The sequence below is a fragment of the Carcharhinus amblyrhynchos genome, chromosome 21 (assembly GCF_965287045.1).
Source record: "Carcharhinus amblyrhynchos chromosome 21, sCarAmb.v2.hapA, whole genome shotgun sequence".
NCBI lineage: Eukaryota > Metazoa > Chordata > Chondrichthyes > Carcharhiniformes > Carcharhinidae > Carcharhinus > Carcharhinus amblyrhynchos.
In genome coordinates, this window is record NC_137344.1 from 21,427,842 (window position 1) to 21,454,561 (window position 26,720).

The following is a 26,720-nucleotide window of genomic DNA, read 5'->3' on the forward strand; positions in this document are numbered from 1 at the left end:
ATGTGAAAATCAAACTTGGATTCATTGTCAGGATTGGAGCATAGGAAAACAGGAGCAGGAGGAAGCCATTTTGCCCCTTGAACCAATTCCACCATTCGGTGAGATCATGGCTAACTCCAAATTCCTGCTTTTGCCTCATAGCCCCTTACCACCATGACTAACAGGAGTCTGTCTATCTCAGTTTTATAATGATCAATTAATTAATCATTAATTGTTGCTTTAGAATGAGCGTTTCAAATTTCTACCACGTTTTGTACACAAGATTTTTTTTAGTTTCGCTCCTGAAAGGCCTGGTCCTAATTCTTGACTAGGCCCTGAGCCTTCCCAAACTGCAGAAATAGTTCCTTCCAACCCGAACCCTGTCTGTTCCTCTTAATATCCTGCAACTGTTGCTCAAATTGTCCCTTAATCTTCTACATTCCAGGGAATATAACCCAAGCTCCACAATATGACTTTAGCTCTCTTATCATGGGCAGCACTGTGACACAGTGGTTAGCACTGCTGCTCCGGGTGCTCTGGTTTCCTCCCACACTCCAAAGATGTGTGGGTTAGGTTGATTTACCATAATAAATTGCCCCTTAATGTCAGGGGGATCAGCAGGGCAAATATGTGGGGTTCCAGAGATAGGACAGTGCCTGGGTGGGATTATCGTCAGTACAAGCTTGATGGGCCAAATGGTCTCCTTCTGCACTGTTGACTCTATGATTCTATGATTCTCAGTGTGCCAGGGACCGGGGTTCGATTCCCACTTGGGTCACTGTCTGCGTGGAGTTTGCACATTCTCCCTATGTCTGCGTGGGTTTCCGCTGGGTGCTCTGGTTTCCTCCCTTCTTGCAAAAATGTTGATTGACTATGCCAAAGCCCCTTAGTGTCAGGGGGATTAGCAGGGTAAATATGTTGGGTTATGGGGATAGGGCCTGGGTACGATTGTTGTCGGTGCAGGCTTGATGGGCCAAATGGCCTCCTTCTTCACTGTAGGGCTTCTATGATTCTATGATAAAGGCTAGCATTCCACTGGCCTTTATGATTACTATCTGTACCATCTGTATCCAGATTGATTTTTTTTAAAAGATTTGGGAATGCAATTAATTCTATTCAGCTGCTCATCCATGAAATGTGAATTAGCACATCTGCCTAAACAGAACTTCCTGACATAAAGGTCTACAGCTAAAATATCAACTCAACTTTTTCTTCACTGATCCTAAAGGACATGCTCTGCATTTCAAATTATCATTTGTATTCACTGGAACTGTGTTTTAAAGCACTAATAAAGAAAAAATATGGTTTCTTTTGTAACCCCAGGGTATTCCAAAGAATTGGGAAACAATGAAGTACTTTTGAAGTGTAGGAACAGTTGGATCATTGGGAAAAGGGCAGCTAATTTTGTACACAGCCAGCTCCCACAAACGACACTGTGATGAAGGTCAGATAATCTGTTCATACGGTGTTCACCGAGCGATGCACATTGGATATGGCACCTGGGCAGAGCTTGCTCACTCTTCTTAGAAATAGTGCCCAGAGATCTTTAATATCCACCTGGGAGACAATTGACATTTGTTTGGCCTCTCATCCAAAACACAACTCATCCAGCAGGATGACACCACCTCAGTGAGGTACCAGCCTAAATTTTGTGTTTAAGTCCCCCAAGTGGGATTTGAACCTACAGCTTTCTGATTCAGGAGAAACGGTGACCACTCCTGCCAGCTAATAGCTATGTAACTGAATGATATCACAGATGTGTGTGTACACAGGTAATAAAATTACAGTATTATACCAAACATCTGGCATGTAAATCCACATTGTGTACATCATGTGCATTGGCAAACATCAAAAAAATTAAATTCCATTTATTCAATTTACAACGATATCTGCCTGCAGCCTTTTTGTTAGCTTACTGGAGAGAAACTTCAATCGTAACATTTTAATAACACTCACTTTAAAGTGATCCCTAAGTTACAAAACATGTTTTCAATTCTGGCAACTGTTGAGTTCTTTATTAATATCCAGTGTTCAAATGCTGAGAAGTCTTCGTCTGCATCGTAAATTCCTTAAGTGGGGGCTATGGCAGGCATCTTCTGGCCGTTCATGCCAGCGGGATTTTCCGGTTCCACTGAACACGGTTTTCCCGGCGGCGAGGGGTACATTCAGCAGGAAATCCCGTTGACAATGGCAGGACCAAACGATTCCACTGCCAGTCAGTGGCGGGCTGCCTCTGCAGCGGGTTGTGTGGAAAATCTCACCCTGTGTTTAAACAGTAAACTGTGGTGGGATTTTCCAGCCCAGCCCCCACCAACGTATTTTCCGGTGGAGGAAGCTGTTTGCCATTAGCAGCCAGCAGGATCTTCCTGTCCTGCCAATGTCTACAGCGTTTTGACTCCTATCATAGGGAACTAGCCTCAGGGGGGTCATCTTCGGCAGGACTGGAAAATCCTGTCGGCAGGAAGAGATGGAAAATCCCACCCTATGTTTTCCAAAAAAGTTGGGGGTTTGGGAGGAGTGGGGAGGGAATTGTATACATTACCTTGTGACTACTTTCGCAGCAATTAAACTCCAGAAGATTACTCCATTACAGTTTCAAATGTGAATGGTGCGTAATGGAAGAAGATGAAAACAAGATTGGGAAGGAGGGGAATTATACTTTCGACAAAAAGCTAATAACATTTATTTCCTTTTAAGTTGTCCTTGTTCCTTTAATCCTTTCAATATGTCTCAGATCGCTGGCTAAGAAAGCAGCTAGGAAAACAGAACTAGCATTCAGCTTATTGTACTATCAGCAGCAACAGTAAACTTTACAATTAATAGCAAGACGTAAGGACTCAGAATTATGAAAATACATTTTTACACTTTATTAGGGGCTTATGATGGACAAAATCTTTGAGTTATTTTTGAAGTTCTGTTATGTAGGTAAGCTTTTCACATTGAGACATACAACTCGATCCATCACAATGTGAGATGTCGGTTTTTTTTAGCCGAGTTTGGGAATTGATGGAAAATTTGCAAGTCACTTTACAGATTTATATCCCTCATTTTCCCAAAGAATCTCAAAGGGCAAAAAGTTGGACGTTATTACTGCTGTGTGTATAAAATATTTAATTTTTTTTCAAATATAATTTATGTCTCTTTTGGGTTTTGTGATTGAACGCCGTAAAATTGCCCAAGTAATACTTTGAACAAAACCGCACTGTTAGCACCAAAGCTTCAAAACGACTAATAACACAGGAACATAGGAATTTGGAGCAGAAGTGAGCAAATTCGAGCCTGCTCCGCCATTCAATCAGATCTTGTCTGATCTCTCCCTGGTCTCAAATCCACCTCCTTTTATCTTTTTTTTATTAGAAATATATCTATCTCCATCTTAAAACCATTTATCAATTCAGACTTTCCCGCGCTATGGGGCAGTGAGTTCCACAAATTCACCACCCTCTGCAAGAAGTAGTTCCCAATCTCAGTTTTAAATCTACTGCCTCTCAACCTATACCTGTGACCTCTTCTTCGAGATTGCTCCATAAGAGGAAACATTTGGTCTGCATTTACTTTATCAACCCCTTTTAAAATTTTATATTCCTCGATCAGATCCCCTCTCAGCCTTCTAAACTCCAGCTTTGTTATAGGACTGTTGGCTGTTAGATTAATCTTTTTAAAAAAACTAGGAAGATTTAATGACATATCTTAGTTAAATATAAAACTGGCAAAGTATTCAACAGATTGGCAGTGTGAGTTGTGAATTACTGAGGTGAATGACTAATAAACAGACGTTTCAATTTCTCACAGTGGCTTCCTTATATGCATCCATATGTAAATGAATACTTTACATGTAACTATATGTAAACTTATGGTTGAAATATATATGCTTTAAAGGCACTTCTATGCAAGTACAAGCTTCATAAATAATTATCCATAAACAAATATGTTAAACTGTTGCTGAGCGTAAAGTGAGATTTATTTATTAGTCACAAGTAGGCTTACATTCACACTGCAACAAAGTTACTGTGAAAATCCCCACATTCCGGCACCTGTTCAGGAACATTGAGGGAGAATTTAGCATGAGCCAATGCACCGAACCAGCACATCTTTGGGCTGTGGCAGGAAACCCACACAGACACAGGGAGAACGTGCAGACTCCACACAAACAGTGACCCAAGCTAAGAATCAAACCCAGGTCCCTGGCACTGGGAGGCAGCAGTGCTAACCACTGTGCCATTGTGCCGCCCAAAGTAAGTATTTTGTTAACTGAACTATTCCAGTGGATACTGTATTGAAGGCTAAACAGATAACAAGAAGAGCAAACAGCACTAAAGCTAAGGAGGTCTATGCTATGTAACCATTACTAACATAGGATGTAAAAAGAATAATGTGACTGTCGCTCACACAAATTGCAGTTCAGAGAACCAAGTTGAATATCACCTGCACCTAAGTGAAAATGTTATCATTTGGAATACCCAAGTTCTGAGGTTGTAAGTTTATTTCGATGTACTGTGTATTTTCTTAAAATTACACCTTGTTGTTTCTTTCTCAAACAGCTCCGCCTGTCTTTTAGAACAGGAGGGAATAACACAAGTAGCATATTCTACACTGGGAGTACTGACCCCAGATTTATACTCTTGCTAACAATCCTCTGCAGCTGCTGTTGACTATAAGTTTTGGAGTTGGCAAGGTAGAACACTGGATCTGTGCTGCAGGATGATACAACATGGGTTTGCACCCAGGGGTTAACCTTTTATGAGCTGCACCTTTCAAGGGAGAAGACAAATGGAGACCAACCAGGTGATTTCCCACAGGGAAAGTGACAGAATTAAAGGGTGAGTCATGCAAGGCTTCTCTCATGTGTTTCCTAGCAGCGCATAGTAGAACAGCATTGGCAGAGGACTGGGAATACGCTGGCAGGTTCCCAATTGGCAGGGGAATCAAGCGTGACCCAGCTAAGGAGAGGGGAAAGAAACTAAGATGAATGACAAAACTTTTAGAAGAAAGAAGAAACACAAGTGCAATGCATTGATTGCAAGGACGCATACCTATGAAGTGATTATATTCATTGTTTACTCCCTGTATCATCAGTATATAACAAGTTTATTATTTATTATCTTCCAACGTGTAGCATAGCGCCCTCTGGTGCATACCAAATGAAAATTGCAACTGGAACCGAGGATGGAATTTTCAAAAATGTTAGATCATTCCAGGATTTGCAACGTTGTTAAAAAAAGGTGATTTTTTAACAACGTTAAAAAAGGGCGGCGCAGTAGCACAGTGGTTAGCACTGCTGCTTCACAGCTCCAGGGACCTGGGTTCAATTCCCAGCTTGGGTCATTGTCTGTGTGGAGTTTGCACATTCTCCTTGTGTCTGTGTGGGTTTCCTCCGGGAGCGCTGCTTTCCTCCCACAGTCCAAAGACGTGTGGGTTAGGTTGATTGGCCATGCTAAAATTGCCTCTTAGTGTTCTAAAACGTGTAGGTTAGAGGGATTAACAGGTAAATATGTAGGGATATGGGGGTAGGGAATGGGTGGGATTGTGGTCGGTGCTGACTCTTTCTGCACTGTAGGAATTCTATGATTCTAAAAAAATCATTGGTTAAATTGATGGTAGTGATCTAGATGGAGCTACTATAAAATAGGGCCTAAAAAGACAAAGTAGAAAAATTAATAGAATCTGCATAAACTTAACCCATGTGTGTTCTTATAGGGGAGAATTTTCCCATTCTGCCTGCCAGGGGAATCGTAGTGGGTGAGGGACAGACTATGGAAAGATCTGTTGACTTCGGGCGGGATTCTCTGGTTTCGGAACAAGCCCGACTAGAAAATCCCACCCAGAATGAATGAAAACAGATAGGAAAAGGGAAACATAGGAATTAGGAGCAGAAGTAGTCAGATTCAGCCCTTTGAGCTTGCTCCGCCATTCAGTCAAAGCATGCCTGATCTCTCCCTGGTCTCAAATCCACCTTCCTGCCTGTTCCCCATCTCCCCTAATCCCTTTTTAAAATTAGAAATATGTCTATCTCCTTGTTGAAACCATTCAATGATTCAGACTCCGCCATGCCACGGGGCAGCGAGTTCCAAAATTCACAACCCCCCACCCGCAAGAAGTAGTTCCTCCTCATCCAAGATAAAAGTTATTTTTCAAGTTTGTTCCCCTCCCTTCCTGACTCATTAATGACGTTAAGATGTCAGACTGAGGCAGAGCAGGCTCGAGGGACCGAATGGCCTGCTTCTGCTCCTATGTTGTTATCTTTATCTGTTAAGATGTGTGACTATGGATATCAGTTGGCTTTCGTGACTGCAGCCAATTGCATCCTTCATGTGTAGGCATAGATGGTGAATGGTGGCTAGTAATTTGACCAGGGAGCTACATGATGTATACCCACATAATTGCACTTTCTAGGAGGAATAAACAGATAACAACTAGAATAGGATCTTCAGATGACACTCCATTCCCCAGACACTAAGGTTAATTGTTGCATCCTGAATCCCTACAGTGCAGAAAGAGGCCCTTTGGCCCATCAAGTCTGCACCAACCACACTCCCACCCAAGCCCTATCCCCATATATTTACTCTGCCAGTCCCCTGACACTTAGGGGCAATTGAGCATGGCCAATCCATGTAACCCGCACATCTTTGGACTGTGGGAGGAAACTGCAGCAGCTGGAGGAAATCCGCGCAGACATGGGGAGAATGAGCAAGCTCTACGCAGAGTGACCCAAGCTGGGAATTGAACCTCGGTCCCTGACGCTGTGAGGCAGCAGTGCTAACCACTGTGCCACTGTGCTGCCCCATCCTGGCTAAGATTACCTCATACAAATGAAATCAAGGTCAAGATGGTATTTGAGATTCAGTTCCTCACCGGGCATCAATTTACCAATTAGGCCAGTAGGGAAATCATAACCTATTGTTAAAAGAGACGGTGAGCGCAGTGTGTGCACTGAGCAATAAGCATTTCCAAATGACAAGGATTTCTCTGTTTTACTTCCATTTGCTCTCATGATTCATTCCAAGAAAACCACCTAAAAAGAGAAGATATTTCCCTGCGTGATATGAGCAATATAACCACAATAGAAAACAAACAGCTGGAAATGCTTGGCAGGTCAAGCAGCATCTGTGGAATGAGGAACAGCATTAATGCTTTGGTGAGAGAAACAGTTAATGACATGTTAACTCCATTTTCTCTTTCCCCCATGACCAGCTGAGCAGTTGCATGGTCCCAGCATTGGTTGTAATTTGCTTTTGTATTAAGAACTACATTGGGTGAAATACTACATTAAAAGTGACAATTTAAAATAATTGTAGGGCAGTACAGAACTTGAGTATTGCTGAAGAAAAAGACATGCTGTCAAAGCTTTTTGTCTTGAACTCATCAGATCAATTTGCAAGAATACCAAATGTAGAGTGAACAACAATTTATTCTTCATGAGAAGAAAGTCCTGACAGATTGGCAAGTGGATTCTGATTGGTAGAGTCTTGATCATGAAGAATGCCACACAAGGAGAGTCCATTTGCCAACCAACCAGCACTCTTCTTATGCAGTATAAATTGTTGTTCCCTTTACATTTGGTTTGCTTGCGGATTATTCTGATGGGTGAAAAATGAAAACAACATGTGTCTTTGTTCAGCAATATACAATTTAAAATATTGCTACAGTTCAACCGTATACAACTCAGTAAGGCTGTATGTGTTGTTAATGCAGATACTGTATCTTGGCAATTATAGTTACTTTCATTGATCTAAACCTAGGTGTCCAAACTGCAGTGCATAAGCCAGATGTGGTCAGCGTGTTCTTGCACTTAAAGTTATGGAGTCTCTTCATTCCTATTCATTTAACTGTTGGATTGAATTGTAGAACCCCTACAGTGCAGAAGGAAGCTGTTCGGCCCAAATAATCTGCACCACCTCTTACTAAGGCTTACCACAAAACTCCACTTATTTACCCTTCTAATCCCCCTAACCTACACATCTTGGGACACCAAGGGGCAATTCAGCACAGCCAATCCACCAGACCTGCACAGCTTTAGACTATGGGAGGAAACTAGACCATCAAGTGGCAATCTATGCAGACACGGGGAGAACATGCAAACTCCACACAAACAAAGCTGGAATTAAACCCAGGACCCTGGCACAGTGAGGCAGCAGTGCTAGCCTTTGTTTCACTGGGCTAGTTTGGGTAGGCTATTGCAACTTCGTTCAGTAAACCTGTAATCATAACCCTGATATCTCTGAGTATTATATACGAGAGCTGTGTGTAGATGAGAATAGTGCATACTCAGGTATTTTCCTAATTATATTTTCTATCCGTTTTCCCCCATTCTCTAGAATAACCCCAACAGGATGATTGCACCACTCTTGTTCCTGGGTTCTACCCATATGGCCTCTCTGCATGATCCCATCAAGGTGTTTCTCCCTCTGTGACATTCTCCCTAATCAGTAAAGCAACACCCCCACCTCTTTTGTCACCCTATCTCACCTGAAGCATGTAAATTCTGGCATGCTAATCTGCCAGTCCTGCCCTTCTTTCATCCAAGTCTCCGTAATTGCCACAACATCATAGTTCCATGTAGTAATCCAAGCTTTAAGTTCATCTGCCTTACCTGTCATACTCCTTATGTTAGAGCAAACACATTTCAGACCATCTGTCCTGTCGTGTTTTATACACTCCCCCTGTGTTTTCTTTCTCTTAGCCTTACTGGACCCATTCATTGAGCTCGCCACAGTCTCTGTACTCTATACTGTGGCCCTTTCTGATTTTTGGCTTGGTTTCTCCGCCTTCCACTTTTCCCCTTCCTGCCTTTTGTTTCTGTCCCCACCATACTTCCCTCTGACTTCCTACATCAGTTCCTATCCCCCAGTACATTAGTTGAAACCTTCCCCAACAACACTAGCAAACACTCCTTCTAGGACATTGGTTCCAGTCCTGGCAAGGGGCAGACCGTCCGATTTGTACTCATCCACCTCCCTCAGAACTGATTCCAATGTCCCAGGAAGTTGAATCCCTCCCTCTTGCTCCATTCCTCAAGCCGTGTATTCACCTTAGCTATCCTGACATTTCTACTCTCACCAGCACATAGCACTGGTAGCAATCCTGAAATTATTACTTTGAGGTCCTACTTTTTAGTTTAACTCCTAACTCCCTAAATTCAGTTTGTAGGACCTCAACCCATTTTTTACCTCTATCATTGGTGCCTATATGCACCACAACAGTTGGCTGTTCACCCTTCCCCTTCCAGAATGTCCTACAGCTGTTCTGAGACATCCTTGACCCATGCACTAAGGAGACATTCTGGAGTCTCATTTGCATCCACAGAAACATCTGTCTAGTCCCCTTACAATTGAATCCCCTGTCACTATAGTTCTGCCACTCTTTTTCATGCCTTCCGATACAGCAGAGCCAGCCATGGTGCCATGAACTTGGCTGCTGCCACCTTCCCCTGGTGAGCCATCTCCAACAGTATCTCAAACATTATATCTGTTTGGAGGGAAATGACCACAGGGAACCTCTGCACTGCCTTCCTACTCTTCCACTGTCTGGTGCTCACCCATTCCTATCTCCCTCAAAAGTTTTTATCTGTGGTGTGATCAATTCACTGAACGTGCTGTCCATGACTTATTCAGCACCATGGATGATCTAAGGCGAATCCATCCACAGCTCCAGAGCCATCAAGGAGTCAAATAGTGGGGCACATTTCTTGCATGTGAAGGAGCCAGGGATGCCAGAAGAGTCCCTGAATTCCCACATCGCACAACAGGAGCATGACACAGGTCTGGGATCTCCTGTCATGACTTAACTTTTAAGTTATCTTACAACAACAACTACAATGCCAAGAGAAAAAAAGAGAAAGAAAGCAAAGAAAAACTACTTTATTCACCAGCCAGTTATCTACCCTCTGGTTGTGACATAAAGGTTTGATTTTTTTCCTACCTCTCATTTGCTCTCGAGTCTCCCTCGCAGGTCCACCTCTCCACTCCTTCCAGAAATGAGCACCCCTTTCCCCTCAGCACCAAATTCCCACTCAGCTCCAAATTTCCGATACCCTCACTCTGGCTGAATCTCATTCCGGCTGCAATCTCTCTCCCCACTGGCTTATGCAAGCTCACAGGTCCGTCACTGGAACATCATCAAAAGAATGTTGTTTGATCCACTCTAACTCTAGAGTGTTGACTCCAATTGCAAAAGCCACTACTTCTGTTCCAGCTGAGATACATTAATTCACCACAGATCAGGGCTGAAGCTGAAAGTGCCTTGCCTTACAGTGCAAGGCAGTAAACATGGTAGAGCACTTATCCATCAAGGCAAACTATAGAAACTGAAGTCTAATTCCTTTGCAATTAATTGTAACTGTAATAATAATGTGAAATAACTTGTAAGCTGTTATGATAATTAAAAGATCACTTTAACAGCAAAAAAAATAGGGATTTCCTCCAGGGTTTTGGGACATGTCAGCACCTTTCTGCTTCAATCGGCAATTCGAGATGGTCAATAAATATTGATCTAGCCAGCAATGCCCACATCCCATACGTGAACTTTTGAAAAACCTTGCAGGAAATCAACAGAGGTGGACAGAAAGTAGAAAAATAGAGATGAGGGCACAAAGTTTGGGAAAGCAAAGTGGAATAAAGTTAGAAAGATCACTCAAAAAGAAAAAAAAGGTAGAAATGAAGAAGTGTGAACATTGGCCTGGACTGGTTTTGTGTATCTTAAAATGGAACACCAATAAAAACTGGGAAATAAGAATACTGGTCCGAACTGCTTTTTCATATATGGATTTTGCTTTAAATGGACTATTTTTACTGACTGCTGCACTGGCCTAAAGACTGTGAACTTAGAACGTGGTGACATCGGCTGGGATTTGCCTGCCCCATCGCTGCAGGACCCCCTGCGGGAAATTCCGAAGACTCCATTGGCTGTATGTTATGGCTGTTCACGTTAGCAGGATTTTCCCGTTTCGCCGGAGTGAATGGAGGTTTGTCTGTGCGCCAAATCCTCCGCCTTCGCTGCAGCGGGAGTGTGCTGCGAATGGCCGGTAAGATCAGGCCCACCTTCTTTCGGATGATCCCAAGATGATGGAAAAAACCTCACCCATCACCTTTGGTTCAGCGGTGACCAAATAGCCCAGGAATTATGTATTGTCCGTGAGCTGGACAACACCAAAATTTCAATATAGTTAAAGTTTAAAGTTTATTATTGTCACAAGTAGGCTTACATTAACACTGCAGTGAAGTTACCGTGACAATCCCCTGGTCGCCACACTCCAGCGGCTGTTCGGGTACACAGAGGGAGAATTTAGCATGGCCAATGCACCTAACCAGCACATCTTTTGGGAGGAAACCCACGCAGACACGGGGAGAATGTGCAGACTCCACTGAGACAGTGGCCCAAGCCAGGAATCGAACCCGGGATCCCTGGCACAGTGAGGCAGCAGTGCTAACCACTGTACCACCATGATACTTTTGGCCAATTGCATAAATCGGGCGTGTAATGTGAAGTTTCAGTTCACAGCAGCACAGCCAGTCATCAAGAAACTGCAGAAATATTGGAAAATATGACAGAGGGATGCATAGGATGGAAATGTGCAAAGAAAATTGAAAATCACGTCAGCTGATCTTTCATGGTTTAGTTCAAAACAGGAGGCTGGAATCTCAAGGGACAGGACTTTACAACCAAAATTACATGCTGCAGCCCACAGCATCGTTCTAAAACACAGCAGGAAAGGGCTTTCAAGTTTACCAAAGCCCTCTGCAATTCAGTGAGGTAATTAATTTATTGCTTCCATCAAAGGATACAATTTGCCAAGCTATTTACATGTACTACTCATCACCAGTCCACTGAAGCTCCTATCAAGGAATTATTTGTTCATCTCCATCTGTGAGAGGCAGTACGGCTATAAAAGCTTGGCAATATTGGTCCAGTGGGGTTGGGCTGTGTTCCTTGTACACATTAAACTCTATAGCTTCCAGTATTGTTTCTAAGAGCCTGCAGAGTGAGTGTGGAATTCCTGTTATGTGTTGCCAACAGTGTGACTTTCTGAAGCATATCCTTTCAATGAATAAATCTCCTCTCCCTACTTATGTGGTGTGATAAACTTTGGGGCAAACAGGGCCACACCCGACACACATCAAAGCGGGCTAAAGAACGGATAAGCAACGCTGCACCACAACTATCCGACAATAGGCGCATTCTCCACTCTCCCAGACTTGAAAGAATATCTTTTGTGTGGGCTAAGGCAGAGCTGAACCAGGAGGAAGTGTTTAACTCAACCATAAGTGCAAAACCATGCCAATCTCTGTCCAGTTTTCCAGTCCTACAGATGACTCCATGGACGGAATTCTCCCCTCTGGAACAAAGTCCCACGGTGGGGTAGGGAATGAGGGTATTTTCCCAGTGGAGGCTGATGGAAAATCCCATGGCATAAATGCAAAATACTGCAGATGATGGAATCTGAAGCAAAAACAGAAAACTGCTGGAAAATCTCAGCAGGTCTGACAGCGTCTGTGGAGAGAGAATAGAGCCAATGTTTCTAGTCTAGATGACCCCTGATGAGAGGTCATCCAGACTCGAAACAGTTGTTCTGTTCTCTCTCCACAGATGCTGTCAGGCCTGCTGAGAGTTTGCAGCATTTTTCTGCTTTTGCTTCAAATGCCGTGTTATGTCCTGTTCCCGATCTCATGAATTATGCAGCTCAGGGTTTTGTGACGTATTCTGAGGTGAGGCAGGCTGGATGATACATTCCCCCATCTGGCAGTAGCTGGTGAAGCCAGCAGTAGGAGGATAGGAAAGCTGTTGGATGATGAGCCTCCCTTACACAGGTTAGTATTTCACTTTGTTTCATGGGGTCAGTGGGAGCACAAAAATTTCAGCTTCCCCCACCCCAGGTTGCTGCCTTCCCCCCTCTTCCTCCTGTGAGACTAAATCCCCTGGAACCCCCTTTCTCTGCCCTTATCTGAGCGGCTCTGGTTAACATTTTGCTGCCCAATTTTCCAGAAGGCAGTAGGAATTTTGGGAAGTGAACCAACAGTAAATGAAACTCAATGGTTGGCATTCCAGTGGCCTCAGACTGCGTGGATTGGCAGGCAGGCTGGGGATGACTCAACTTTGGCAGGACTCAGAAACAGACAGAGTGGCTTAGCCACCATTGACTTCGATGGGAAGGAAAATCCTGCAAGATGTGTAAAGGGGTGGCAGATCCACCAGAGCCATTTTCTGTCTGGTGATGATTGTTAAATATGACCTTTCATTGTCTAAACTGAGCTGTGATGTTTGCTTGGTTGGGATGCCAAAGAGTTGTTGGCATCCACAGAAGCAAGCTGGAGAAAGTTACTGCAGCTTTCTGTTTAGGAAATGGGATCAGGAAAAGAAAAGGGAAAAAAACTGATTAAAAAAAAAACATTTTTAGGGAATAAATGTTCCCTTAGAATGAGAAATTGTACAAGTGAGGGGAGGGGGAGGGGGGAGGAGAGAGTTGGATGGTGGAGTGGAGGGTGCGGGGATGGTGGTATAGACCAGGGATTATAAGTCAGTTAACCCAATGTGTGTTGTAAGGGAATTTTTTTTTAACTCCATTCTTAAAGTTACAAAGCCAATCTTCAGAATGGACAGGGCAAACCCAAATCCATTCCTCGCTTGCTCCAAAAAAACAAATTCAGAGACCAATTGCATCCAATTCAAGGTCCCCACAAGGGAGACAAATAAGATCCAAGCTGACAAAGTGAGGCATTACAACCCATCTTGGGCTTGATCTGACACTTGATCTTAGTCAAAAGGCCATTGGAGTCTACAATTAAGGAAAAAGGGACTGAAAACCTTGGAAGTTTTCAGCTGTTTAGCAAGCGGCATCAGGGATTGGTAAAGGTGCATGGTGACTGTTGAGCTTGATATAATTTTTTGAGGAAGTATTGGAAAGAGTGCTGTCTATACACGTTATTTGTATCGATTTCCAGGAGGTGTGTGGGCAGCACGGTAGCACAGTGGTTAGCATTGCTGTGGCAGGGACCCAGGTTCAATTCGCAAATTGAATCACTGTCTGTGCTGAGTCTGCACATTCATCCCGTATCTGCATGGGTTTCCTCTGGGTGCTCCAGTTTCCTCCCAAAAGATGTGCTGGTTAGGTGCATTGGCCATGCTAAATTCTCCCTCAGAGTACCAAAACAGGCACCGGAGTGTGGCGACTAAGGGATTTACACAGTAACTTCATTGCAGTGTTAATGTAAGCCTACTAATCCTGTCTTTACTCAGAGGGTAGTAAGGGCGTGGAATGCCCTGCCTGCAGCAGTTGTGGACTCGCCAACTTTAAGGGCGTTCAAATGGTCAGTGGATAGGCATATGGATAACATTGGAATAGTTTAGGTTAGAGGGTCATTAGATTGGTTCCACTGGTCGGCGCAACATCGAGGGCCGAAGGGCCTGTACTGTGCTGTAATGTTCTATGTTCTAACAAATAAACTTTAAGCTAAAAGAAACAGAACAGAATACTTACAAAGTTGGTGAAAAGCTAGAAGCAGCAATGGTCCAAAGGGACTTGGCGGTGGAGTGAGGAGGGGTGGGGGGTGGTGGTATGGGGGAATCTACGAACACGAATCAATAAAGAGTCATGAACAGGTACAGATATAGTGGCCTTTGTATCTGGAGGATTAGAATGCAAGGGATTAGAAGTCAAACAATAACTAAACAAAGCCTGATGTTAGACCATACCTTTGTGTGCACTGCACACTGAGTTTTCAAACATAACAAGTCTGATTGACACCTCAACCTTTCCATAAACCAGAGGCAGACATCTTGAGATCAATAAAGTCTCTCATAAAGACACACACAAATGAAGACTACTGCTGTCCTTATACCTGCAACACATACCACACCTAACTATCTAGTGAATTTGGAGAGAGTATAATGTAGATTGATTACAATTATACCTGGACTCCAAGAGTTAAATTACAGAAATGGATTACAAAACTAGGTTTTTGCTTCCTGGAAAGCTAAGAGATGATTTGATCAAAATTTCCAAGATATGAAGAAATACAGCGGAGGGTAAATATGGAGAAGTTGTTTTCACGATTTGGGGAGCCAGGACTGGGGGAGGAAGTTTGTAAATCAGAACCAGGGCCATTCAGGGATGAAATTAGGAAACATTTCTACATGCAAAGAATTGTAGAAGCTTGGAAATCCCTTCTGCAAAGAGCTTTTAATAAAAGATTAAATGTTAATTTCAACTCTGAAATTGATAGATTTCGGTTAACTGAAGGTATTAATGGGGTTTGGAGAAAAGGTAGTTCAATGAGGTACTAGGTTATTAGGTCAGTCAAGTACACATTGTATGTTAGAGCAGGGAAGGGCTATAAATCCTACTCCTCTACTCCTGTTCCTGAGGCTACGTTTTTAAGATCTTTTGCAATTTTCCCAGAAAATATTGAACTCATGTAAATATTTGTTACTGTTACAATCCCATCCTGGACAAGTCAAATCCCAGAGTGAAATTTGGCTTGATAGATCCTAACTTTGTTTTTTTTTTCGAGAAACCATGAAGGAAAGTTACTGCACACATTCACATGTATCTATTGATGATTTTTAACACAAAGAATAAAACATTTTTTTTCAGCAAAAAGATTGAACTATGTTACACCAGAGAAACATATTGGAAAGTTCTCAATACAAACACTAGAAGATGATTCAAATTCCTGTTCTGCGCTGTAATGTTCTATGTTCTATGTTCCCACTATTCCTTCAACCCAGCAATACATTACAGACACATAAACCAGTGAAGAGTTACCACTAGCTTGATATAAAGGATCCTAGCTTGGGACTGGCACATGGGCAAACAATTTTCTTCCAGAAAATTCATTTGATGCATCTCACCCAACTCATATCTTTTCTCGAGACACCCAAATCCACATTCTAAATTCACTATCTAATCAACTGCAGAACCAACACGTGAGTTCCCTGAACTCAGTCTTCCAGAAGCCTTGGAGTATTTCATATCTCAGAGAGCTGAAAAAATCCAATCTTCACTCTCAGACACACACTGAACTCTTCCCTGTCTTGCTCTATGTCTTGGTCTCACTTGACCACTGTTGCTAGGTAACAGCTCAGTTTTTTTTTCCACTTTGTGTTTTTTCTCCCAAAATCACGAAACATTTTATAACTCATTTCTTTAACTTTGGGGTTGTAACAGCCTCATTAATATAAACAATTCAAAGATTGACCTTTCAGCCACAGGTCCACCTAGATTTCCAAGCACTCAAAGCTCATAAACCAAAAATGAAACTGAAACCATTTGCTTTTCTGAACACACAGATCCAACTTAGAAATTTGAAATGTTCCGAACATTAGTTTTCAAGTTTTAGACAAATAGGGCGGGATTTTATTGCCTCGCTCATACCAAAACTGTAAAATCCCGACCAAGGTCAACAGATCTTTCTATGTTCTGTTCCTTGCCCCCTCCAAATTCCCATGGCGGACAGAGTGGTAAAATTCCAGCATAGACTTTGTAATTTGAAAAGGTACAATTATTTTTCAACTGATAGATCTATTAGATTAATAGGAATTGTAAACTAACAGTTAGAAATCCTTAAATTATCCAGAAAGAAATGGTCTCAGATCAAACCTTTCTGTGTTAAACAAGAACACTTTACCACACAGTTGTAAAGCACAGATTTCAACATAAAACCAAATGTTTGGCTAATCAGAAGAGATTCAGACTCCTATTCATTTTTGTCTACATCTGCCCAATGTCAATGTGACTTTCTGTCCAGAATACTAAAGGTACAACAAGCAACCAGCTTTTGAATCAGTATCGAGTCACCATATTATCAGCTTTGCAAAAAGTTGACTTTCAAAGGTAGATCTAGGCATAGTGAGAAAGCTAAGTTGCAATTTGTTGCCTCAAATCACATGGTCCAAACCCATACTTGTTGCATTCCATGAAGGTTTGTAGCGGGTAACATATTAAAGTTAAAAGCTGCAGGGGGCAGCATGGTGTCACAGCACGTTCGAACTCTGGGGGAAAAGGCACAGAGGTGTTGTTCTCTTATCAGTTGAAGAAGTTAGTATCAGTCATGCCACAAAATAAAGCAATGTTGAGACATTGGAATGGAAGAGGTTCTCCCATAAGGAGGGAGGAAAGGAATGAGGAAAGTAACGTTGGATCTCCTCTTCTTTCTGTCTGTTCTAATGCTCTTCTTAGCACTCTGCCCATTGACTAAGGGCAGCATGGTGGCACAGTGGTTAGCTCTGCTGTTTCACAGCACCAGGGACCCAATTTTAATGCCGGCCTCAGGTCAATGTCTATGTGGAGTTTGTACATTTTCCCCATGTCCCTGTGGGTTTCCTCCAGGTACTCCGGTTTCCTCCCACAGTCTAAAGATGTGTGGGTTAGATGGATTGGCCATGCTAAATTGCAGGGTAAATAAGTGGGGTTACGGAGATAGGGCTTGAGTGAGGTTGTTGTAATGCAGACTCAATGGGCTAAATGGCCTCCTTCTGCACTGTTGGGATTCTTTGACTGCAGTTCGCAGGTTCCCGGTAGTTTGCAGTCCACATTCTGGGTTGAGGGAGAGGAGTGACCCCCTTAGGTTTGAAAAAGTCAGTAATGGTCCAATGACATTGCATGGAAAATCCCATCTGGTGCCACTTTTCTGAGGTTTTGGAATATTCACGCTGCATTAGGAGTTTAAGAGACAGAAATGTGAACAGATGAGACACAAACAAAAATCATGTCTTTTTTTATATTCTTAGATTTTTCTGATCTTCCAAATATTTGGTTTTATATTGAATATGGGATTGCTTGGAAAACACATGAAAACTATGAACTGGATGCAATTAATGATGTTTCATCTTGGTAACCTCAAAATCTATCTGGATTATCAAATATTTGAGGCCCACCCATAATCAAGGATCCCACATACCCTGGTCATACTCTCTTCCACTTTCTACCGCTGGGAAAAAGATACAAAAGTCTGAGATCACAAACCAACCGATTCAAGGACAGCTTCTTCCCTGTTGCCATCAACCTTTCGAATGGTCCTATCACATATTTAAGCTGATCTTTTTCTTCGCCCTATTGGTAGCTGCAACACTACATTCTGCACATTATTCTTCCCTTCTCATCCATGTACTCTATGAACAGTATGTTCTGTCTGTGTGGCTCACAAGAAATGATATTTTTCACTGTATATCCCCAATAATGTGACAATAGTAAATCAATTAAATTCAATCACGGCAGTCTCAATAAAACCAAAGCTACAAGCTTTGTTCTGTGATCAAAAAGATATTTAAAAGGTTACTTACCAATTGACTCAAGAAAGCTCCTTCCCTGCTGCCATCAGACTTTTGAATGGACTTACCTTGCACTAGATTGATATTTCTCTACATCCTAGTCTGTAACACACATTCTGCACTCTCTCATTTCCTTCTCTATGAATGGTATGCTCTGTCTATAAACAATACTTTTCACTGTACGCTAATACGTGTGACAATAATAAATCAAATCAAAGGAAAATTCAAATTCAAAAACATTAATTCAATTGATAACCTGATTCTGCAATAAACAAGCATCGTTTTTTAACTGTCTATTGTACAAATTCTCGGCGACAATGTATTGATTTGTGAAGCTAATATAAGTTATCTGCAGTGGAAGGAGGGCTTGAAGCTTTTTGCCAATGTTAATTCTCTATCATTTCCAAGGGGTCAATGATTTTTTGCATTCTGGTGGACGGTGTGAATCTCATCATCATGATTTACTACACACACGCTCATGTTGTCAGACTTGGCAATTTTTATCATAGCGTCCCAAATCATAAGCAGAAGGCCTGCAGTTCTTATCGTTGGTGACTGGAGCAATAAGTCAGGGTAGCTCCAGGTACTAGTGTAAACAGAATGTTTAAAGAATGTCAGAACGAATGAGCTTTGAGTATAACTAATCCTTTGTGTGGTTTATTGAGTCAAAGAATAAAATAAGGAGATTACTTTTATCTACAAACTTATCAACACTATTTTAGTCATATCCAGTAATTTATTAGGTTTGTCCATCCACTACTCTGTGTTAAAAATCAGCTATTGTATTGAGTTCTAGCTGCATGTATTAACAGTGGAGAGGGAGGGAGATGTTAGTTAATCCTACATAACAGCAATAAACCTTTAATGGCCGTAGTATTCCCCAGGCAATATGACACTTTCATTCTGTTGGCACTATGGGTGTAACATGCAAAGATCTGTTATTTTCTGCTTGTGGCAAAGCTACTTAAAATATTTGCATGTCCTCAGAGTAAACTTCACTGTTAATATTTTCTATAGCTGTGGGCTTGAAATGGGTGAATGGGGCATCTGCTAATTATTAGTTCCATCTTTTACTTTCAAGCTATTACATATTATGACTATTCAGTCAGCTGTGGCTTAGTGGTTACACTTTCACCTCTGAGTCAGAAGGTTGCAGAGTTCAAATCTCACTTCAAATTCTTAAGCACAAAATCTGGGCTGACACCCCAGTACAACACCAAGGTGTTGTGGCACTGTTGGAGGACTCATATTTTGTGCGTGTGAGACATTGAGCCAAGACCTCAGGGGCTAAATCTGATGGCCCTGGAAACTGGATGCACAGATTGTGATACACTATTAGCCGATGTCTATTAACTCTAAGGCAGGCAGCATTGATGACTTTTGAGCTGTTTTAAATTATTTCAGTGTCCAGCCAGCACTGTAGATTGGCCGGATGCCTGAGTCAGAGACCAATAGGAGTGACTAGCAGCAATTAAAGCTAAACCCTACTGCTTAAGGCTAACCTGCACCTCATAAAGAGGAGGCATGTTATGGTAGGAGCAATTGCTGGGGTGCTGAATCTGATCTGGGAAAGAACAAGAACTGCTGAACATCGAAGAGAGCAGGCATTCTGAGAGGCAGGCACTGGGCGACATGGTGGCACAAAGGTTAGCACTGACCTCTCACAGCGCCAGGGACCTGGGTTCAATTCCAATCTCGGGTCTTTGGCTGTGTTGAGTTTGCACATTCTCCCCATATCTATGTGGGTTTCCTCCGGTTTCCTCCCATAGTCCAATTAGGTTGATTGGCCATGGTAAGTTGATCTAGTATTGAGAGGATAAGCGGATAAATATGGGGGGTTACGGAATAGACCCTGGGTGGGATTGTGTTTGGGCCGAATGGCCTCCTTCTGCACTGTAGAGATTCTATGATTCTGTTTTTCCAACACTGCACTGGAGGTATTGGTAGAGTTGGTGAAAAGGTGGCAATATGCCCTATATCGATAGGGGGCTAGGGTGACTCCCAGGCACACGATTAAAGGGCAGCATATGCTATGGAGATTAATAGCAAGAGCTTAGCCCTAAGGATTCAGTATCACAAGAAGCTCAGTGATTTCACACAAGTGGTCACAGTCAGTGAATGCACCTTCAGATTCCATATCATATCAGTTGCATGCCTGGTCTCAGACAGTGGTCATTTCAAGCAATTACCTACAGTCTCTATTAATCAGAGCACCTACCTAATGCTCATGTGTTTCAGCTCAGCCTCACAGGCTTAGCACTGTTGCTCACATCACACCCATATTTCACAGCTTGCTCACACTGCCAACCACAACGACAGCCACATCAACTAAGCAGATTTCACCACACTTACTGACACACTTCCCCCTCACATGTTGGACAAGGTGACACAGATCCAAGGCAGCACACAGTACTCCAATGGAGTTTGGCAACTTTAATCAATTGCAGAAAGCACCAAGCATTTGTTGGATCAAAGGTTCAACGGCTAGAAGAAATCAGCCAGCATTTAAGCTAATAGCGTTTATGGGTGGGAGGCTTTTCATTCCCCTTAACATGTGTTCAGCTGTGGGAGATTAAGGGATGGCTTTAGCTGAAACGTTTGAGCTCCTAGATGATACGCTGGCACCCAATTGCTTGATGATTGCAATGATCTGTATGCCCTACACACTTCTGATGAATATCCATTGGGCACACTAAAACCCTCATCAATATGGCATCCAAGGAGGTTCACCCGGAAAGTATGTGCATGGGTCACCGATAGCACTTACATAGGAACATAGGAGAATTAAGAGCAGAAATAGGCAAATTGAGCCCTTCGAGCTTGCTCCGCCATTCAATCAGATCATGGCTGATCTCTCCCTGATCTCAAATCCACCTCCCCACCTGTTCCCCACATCCCCTTAACCCTTATTTTATTAGAAATATAGCTATCTCTTCTTGAGACCATTCAATGATTTCGATTCCATGGTGTTATGGGGCAGCGAGTTCCACAAATTCACCACTCTCTGCGAAAAGTATTTCCTCTTCATCTCACACAGCAAACAGACCCAAACAAAGGGCACTATTGGTCTGGATTTCAAACCACCCATATACCCTCTCCCATAGATGGCACTTTTTGAAGAACAGCGCAAATGTTCTCCCTGTTATGTTGGACAATTCTTATCCCTCACTCAACATCATTAAAGTAGATTTTGGATCATTATCACATTGTGATCAAGGTACATTGTGGTACTTTGTGCACAAATTGACTGCCGAGCTTTGTACTTCAACGGTTGTGAAACATTTTGCATCGTCCTGAGGTTGTGAAAAATGTTATATTCATGCAAGTTTTTTCTTTTAATGTGCTGTAACTTTCACATTCTCTCACACTTTCCTTCCTCTACATCCTAGGAAATTGTGACATTACATTCTGCACCCTCTCCTTTCTTCTCTATGAACAATATGCTTTGTCTGCACAGTGCACAAGAAACAATACTTTTCACTGTATACTAATACATGTGACAATAATAAATCAAATCAAAAGGCACAGTATGCCATTACTCTGAACATTGCGCCCAAGATCATGCAGTAGACCAGCCAGTATGCTGGGACATTTCTCGAATAGTCTTTACTCTTTATCCTGCAGTTTGAATATATTTGAAGAATTGGTCAGTGGATCAGTAATCCTGTCACTGGAATCCATTATAGCCTAAGCAATTCTTCCCTATCAATCCAGTGGGAGCTTATCAGCAGTACCAGTATAAATTAAGCTAATTATTCTGATGTATCACTATCATCCTGGGGAAAAACCCAATTGCCAATGACCATAAAGATGCTCCCGGCTACCACCAAAATGATTATTGTGTAACAATTGTGAGAAAATGGAGCTTGAGTTAGTGCCAGTTCTCTTCTGCCCTTCTCTCCCAGTTGTCGTTCTTCTGGTTGGTGAGTATCTCCCAATATCTCATCCCAGTAACCATTCATCATCTTGTGAGAGTAGCACAGAAGTGTTAGCATTATCTCCCATTCTCTCCCAACTTTGACACATGTGCCCATTTCTGGAAAGTGAGCAGGAGCAGAAATAATGGGTGGCACGGTGGCACAGTCGTTAGCAGTGCTGCCTCACTAAGCCAGGTTCAATTCTGGCCCCGGGTCACTGTGCGGAGTTTGCATGTTCTCCCTGTGTTTGCATGGGTTTCCTCGGGCTGCTCCAGTTTCCTCCCACAGTCCAAAGATGTGGGGAAGGTGGATTGGCCATGCTAAGTTGTCCCTTAGTGTCGGGGATTAGAGGGTAAATATGTGGAGTTACGGGAATAGGGCCTGGGTGGGATTGTGGCTGATGCAGACTTGATGGGCCGAATGGCATTCTTCAGCACTGTAGGGATACTATGAGATCCTATGGATAATGCTCTTCATTTTCCCCTTTCTAACTTGGAGGGATGCTGAGAGTGGCAACAGCAACCCCAAAACAAGCTCAGCTGAAAGAAGTTTAGTTAACATTGGACATACATCCATCCTTTTGTCTGTGTGGTTCGGCTGCTTAATTCTTTTAATCAGCCTCTTGGCTAAGATTAAATGTAGGATCAAGCCTGAGATCAGGTGTAATGCCTGTTCCTGCCAGCTTGGAGCTAGAATGTCTCTCTCATGGGGGCCATGAATTGGATTCAATTTGAATTTGAATTGGTTTTCGGAACAAGCGAGGGGATGGATTAAGGGCTTGCCCTGTCCACTCTGAGCATTGGCTTTGTAATTCTGAGAAAGGCATACACTCCTTTTGAAAAATTAAGGCAAGAATCCAACTTGATATGCATTTATGATAAACCTATTTTTGTGAGGTGTGGGTATTTCCCAGTGTGACTTCCTATCAATCAATTGTAAGTGAATCATTTGCAATAGGCAAATGTGTTTTTGGTGGCTGGGGGAGGTGCTATTCTATTTGAATGTTTGAAACCACCTGACAAATTACTACAAAGTCAATTCTGTCCCATCCATGTCACTTCATAAAGCACTCATTCCAGTAAATAACCTGACAGATTCATGGAATACAGGAAACAAACTAGATATCACCATTTCTTGTCCCAATGCTGTAAACTTACTCATCTCACTGTTATACCCTTCTAATTTGACGAGGCTTTGTAAAAATGCTTCATGATAAGCAGTCTTATCGAAGAGAATTTCTTCCCAAACCGTCATCTCATCAATCTTCTGTAAACGCTTTGCTGTTGTGTAGAAAATCAATTAATTTTAAAAATGCAATAATCCCTTCAGGACCTCATGAATGAAGTCACTGTTGTCCCACTGTTTCTCATGCTGAGCAGACTGAAAGTGCTGAAGCCTAACTTCTCAACAGCCAGCCCCAGGCTTGTATCCACCACTCTAACGTATTCAAGACAACACCAACAATATAAATCAGTTTTCAAAGCTACTTATAACAGCTTCAACATATTACCTTGGCCATATTTCTTTTTAGATAGCCCCAATGCAGGCCAGTACCTCATCTGATACAATGCAGTAAATCACAAGTTTGCATTCCGGAAACTGAAAACTGGTAGAACATTATGTGGTTCTAACTTTTAGACATGGCAAGATTGTCCTAATAGGCTGGATATTTAATTGCAATATATGTCTTAGAAGGCTTGTGTTGGGTCTATTCATTTGTCTGAAGAGACAAGAGGACAGCACTGGTGTGAGTCTTTAAATGGTTTTCTTTTACTGCAAAGAACTTAAAAAATTAACATAACAGAAGCAAAGAAAAGTGAACTTGGAGACTGGCTTCTAGCCAGAGCTTCTCATCTAAGAACTGAATTGAACTGAACTCACACACTGTAAAACCAAAATATGTTTCAACCCTTATCTCGGTATTGGAAGGGTCCTTCACAGGCTGTCTCTGTCGAGAAAAACAATCCCTGCAGCTGCTGTTATGGGAAACTTTGAAGACTGTTGCTTGCCTGCATTGTTTACCCTTCAGGAATACAGTCAATTTTAGCTAACCCATCATGCCTTCTGATTCTATATGTAGTCAAGTTACCTACAATTGTCCAACTTGACAGAGTTAGTTAACCCCTCCAGCCTAGCATTTAAATGTAATTATGCATAGGCAGAAATATCTTAAAATGAAGTCTTTGCATAGACTGAAGCAAATAGGGCTACGCATATACAAGATCCCTCAGCTTGTCACATTTGAGTGGGCTGGTTTATATTGCACACCATCCACTGGTGTTGGAATTGTAAAGGCTTCCTTTAAGACGATAAGGTAAGTCCATAAGACATAGGAGCAGAATTAGACCACTTGGCCCATTAAGTCTGCTCCACCATTCAATCATGGCTGATATTTTTCTCATCCCCATTCTCCTACTTTTTCCCCATAACTCCTGATCCCCTTATTAATCAAGAAACTATCCACTTCTGTCTTAAAGACACTTAATGACCTGGCCTCCACAGCCTTCTGCAGAAAAGAGTTCCACAGATTCGCCACTCTCTGGCTGAAGAAATTCCTCCTCATTTTTGTTTTAAAGGATCGTCCCTTTAGTCTGAGGTTGTGCCCTCTGGTTCTAGCTTTTCCCACTAGTGGAAACATCCTCTCCATCTCCATTCTATCCAAGCCTCACAGTATTCTGTAAGTTTCAATAAGCTCCCCCTTCATCCTTCTAAACTCCAACGAATACTGAGGGAATCTAAAATGCTTACATACAGTAGACATAGGCACATTGTGTCCTACAATTACGTCTGGCCTGCAGTTCTTTGTATGAATTGATACATGAGATATATCATATATATTTATACACTCACAGACACACACATACACTCCCTTTGGAATGCTGAAGTGTGTTTGTCTTTCATGCTGGATTATAATAATATGGTTTAAGTTCATACTCAAGGTGGTGAAAGGTCAGTACTTAGACAAACAAATCTCCAAATGCATATTACTAAAGCCTATATTCATTCTGCTGTTATTAGCAGTGTAAAATTTTTAAAAATGCCCTGACTACAAAACCAAGCTATCACACGTTTAGAAACAACCCTTTCCCCTGAGTTGCGACCATTTTATATCTAATTAGTCTGTGATTAATTCAGCCTCAACTGGAGTATCGTGGCCAGTTCTGGGTATCAAACTTTAGGAAGGATGTGAAGGTATTAGAGAGGGTGCAGATATGATTCATGAGAATGACTCCAGAGATCAGAGACTTCAGCTACGTAGCTCTCTCAGAGAAGTTCAAAGTGCTTTCCACGGAGAACGGAAGGTTGAGTGGCATTTTGATAGAGTTATTCAAAATCATGTGGGGCTTGGACACAGTCGCTAAGGAAGAACTGTTCTCACTGGTGGGAAGGATTGAGAACCAGCAGGTACAAATTTAAGAAAATTGGCAAAAGAAATAGTGAAGATGTGAGGAGAAATCTTTATATGGAGTGAGTGGTTAGGATCTGGAATGCTGTGCCTGAGAGTGTGGTAGAGGCAAGTACATTGAGACATTCAAGAGGGACCTGGATTATTATCTGAAAAGGAAGAATGTGCAGGGCCACAGGGAAAAGGGAGGAAATGGCACTAGGTCAATCGCTTATTCGGAGAGCCTGTATCTCCTCTGTCTCTTGCTTTCATTCACACATTGGGTTGTGTCATCAACATACGTATATATTAGGAACAGGTGGTAGGCCATTCAGTCCCTCCAGCCTGCTCTACTATCCAATAAGATCATGGCTAACCTCAACCCTAAATTCCCATCTACCCCGAAGACCTTTCACCCCCGAGCTTAGTATCAATCTATTTATCAGTGCCTTAAAACTATTCAAAGACTTTGCTTCTACTGCCTTTTGAGGAAGAGAATTCCAAAGACTCATGACCCTTTAAGATGAATAAAGTTCTTCTGGCCTCTGTCCTAAATGGGTGACCCCTTATTTGTAAAAGTGACTCCTAGTCCTATTTTTAGATTCTCCTACATTTGTTCCACATCAACCCTCTCAAGAATCGTCAGGATCTTACATATTTCAATCAAGTCGCCTTACTCTTCTAAACTCCAACGGTTATGAGCCTGACAATCCAACCTTTCCTAATAAGACAACCCACCCATTTGTGATATTAGTATAGTAAACCTTCTCTGAAATGATTCTAATGCATTACCATCCTCCTTTAAATAAGGAGACTAAGACTGTACTGCAGGTGCAGTTTCACCAATGACATGTATAACTGAAGCATAACTTCAGTATGCTTGTGTTCAATTCCTCTCGCAATAAATGATAACATTATATTAGTTTTCCTTATTACTTGCTGTGCCTGCATGCCAACCTTTTGTGTTTCATGCATTAGGATACCCAGGTCCCTCTGCATCTCATAGAAACGTGCAAGACTTCTTGAGAAGGTGAGAGGGCATGGGATCCAAGGGGCTTTGGCCTTGTGGATCCAGAACTGGCTTGCCTGCAGAAGACAGAGAGTGGTTGTGGATGGGTCTTTTTCTGCATGGAGGTCGGTCACCAGTGGAGTGCCCCAAGGATCTGTTCTAGGACCCT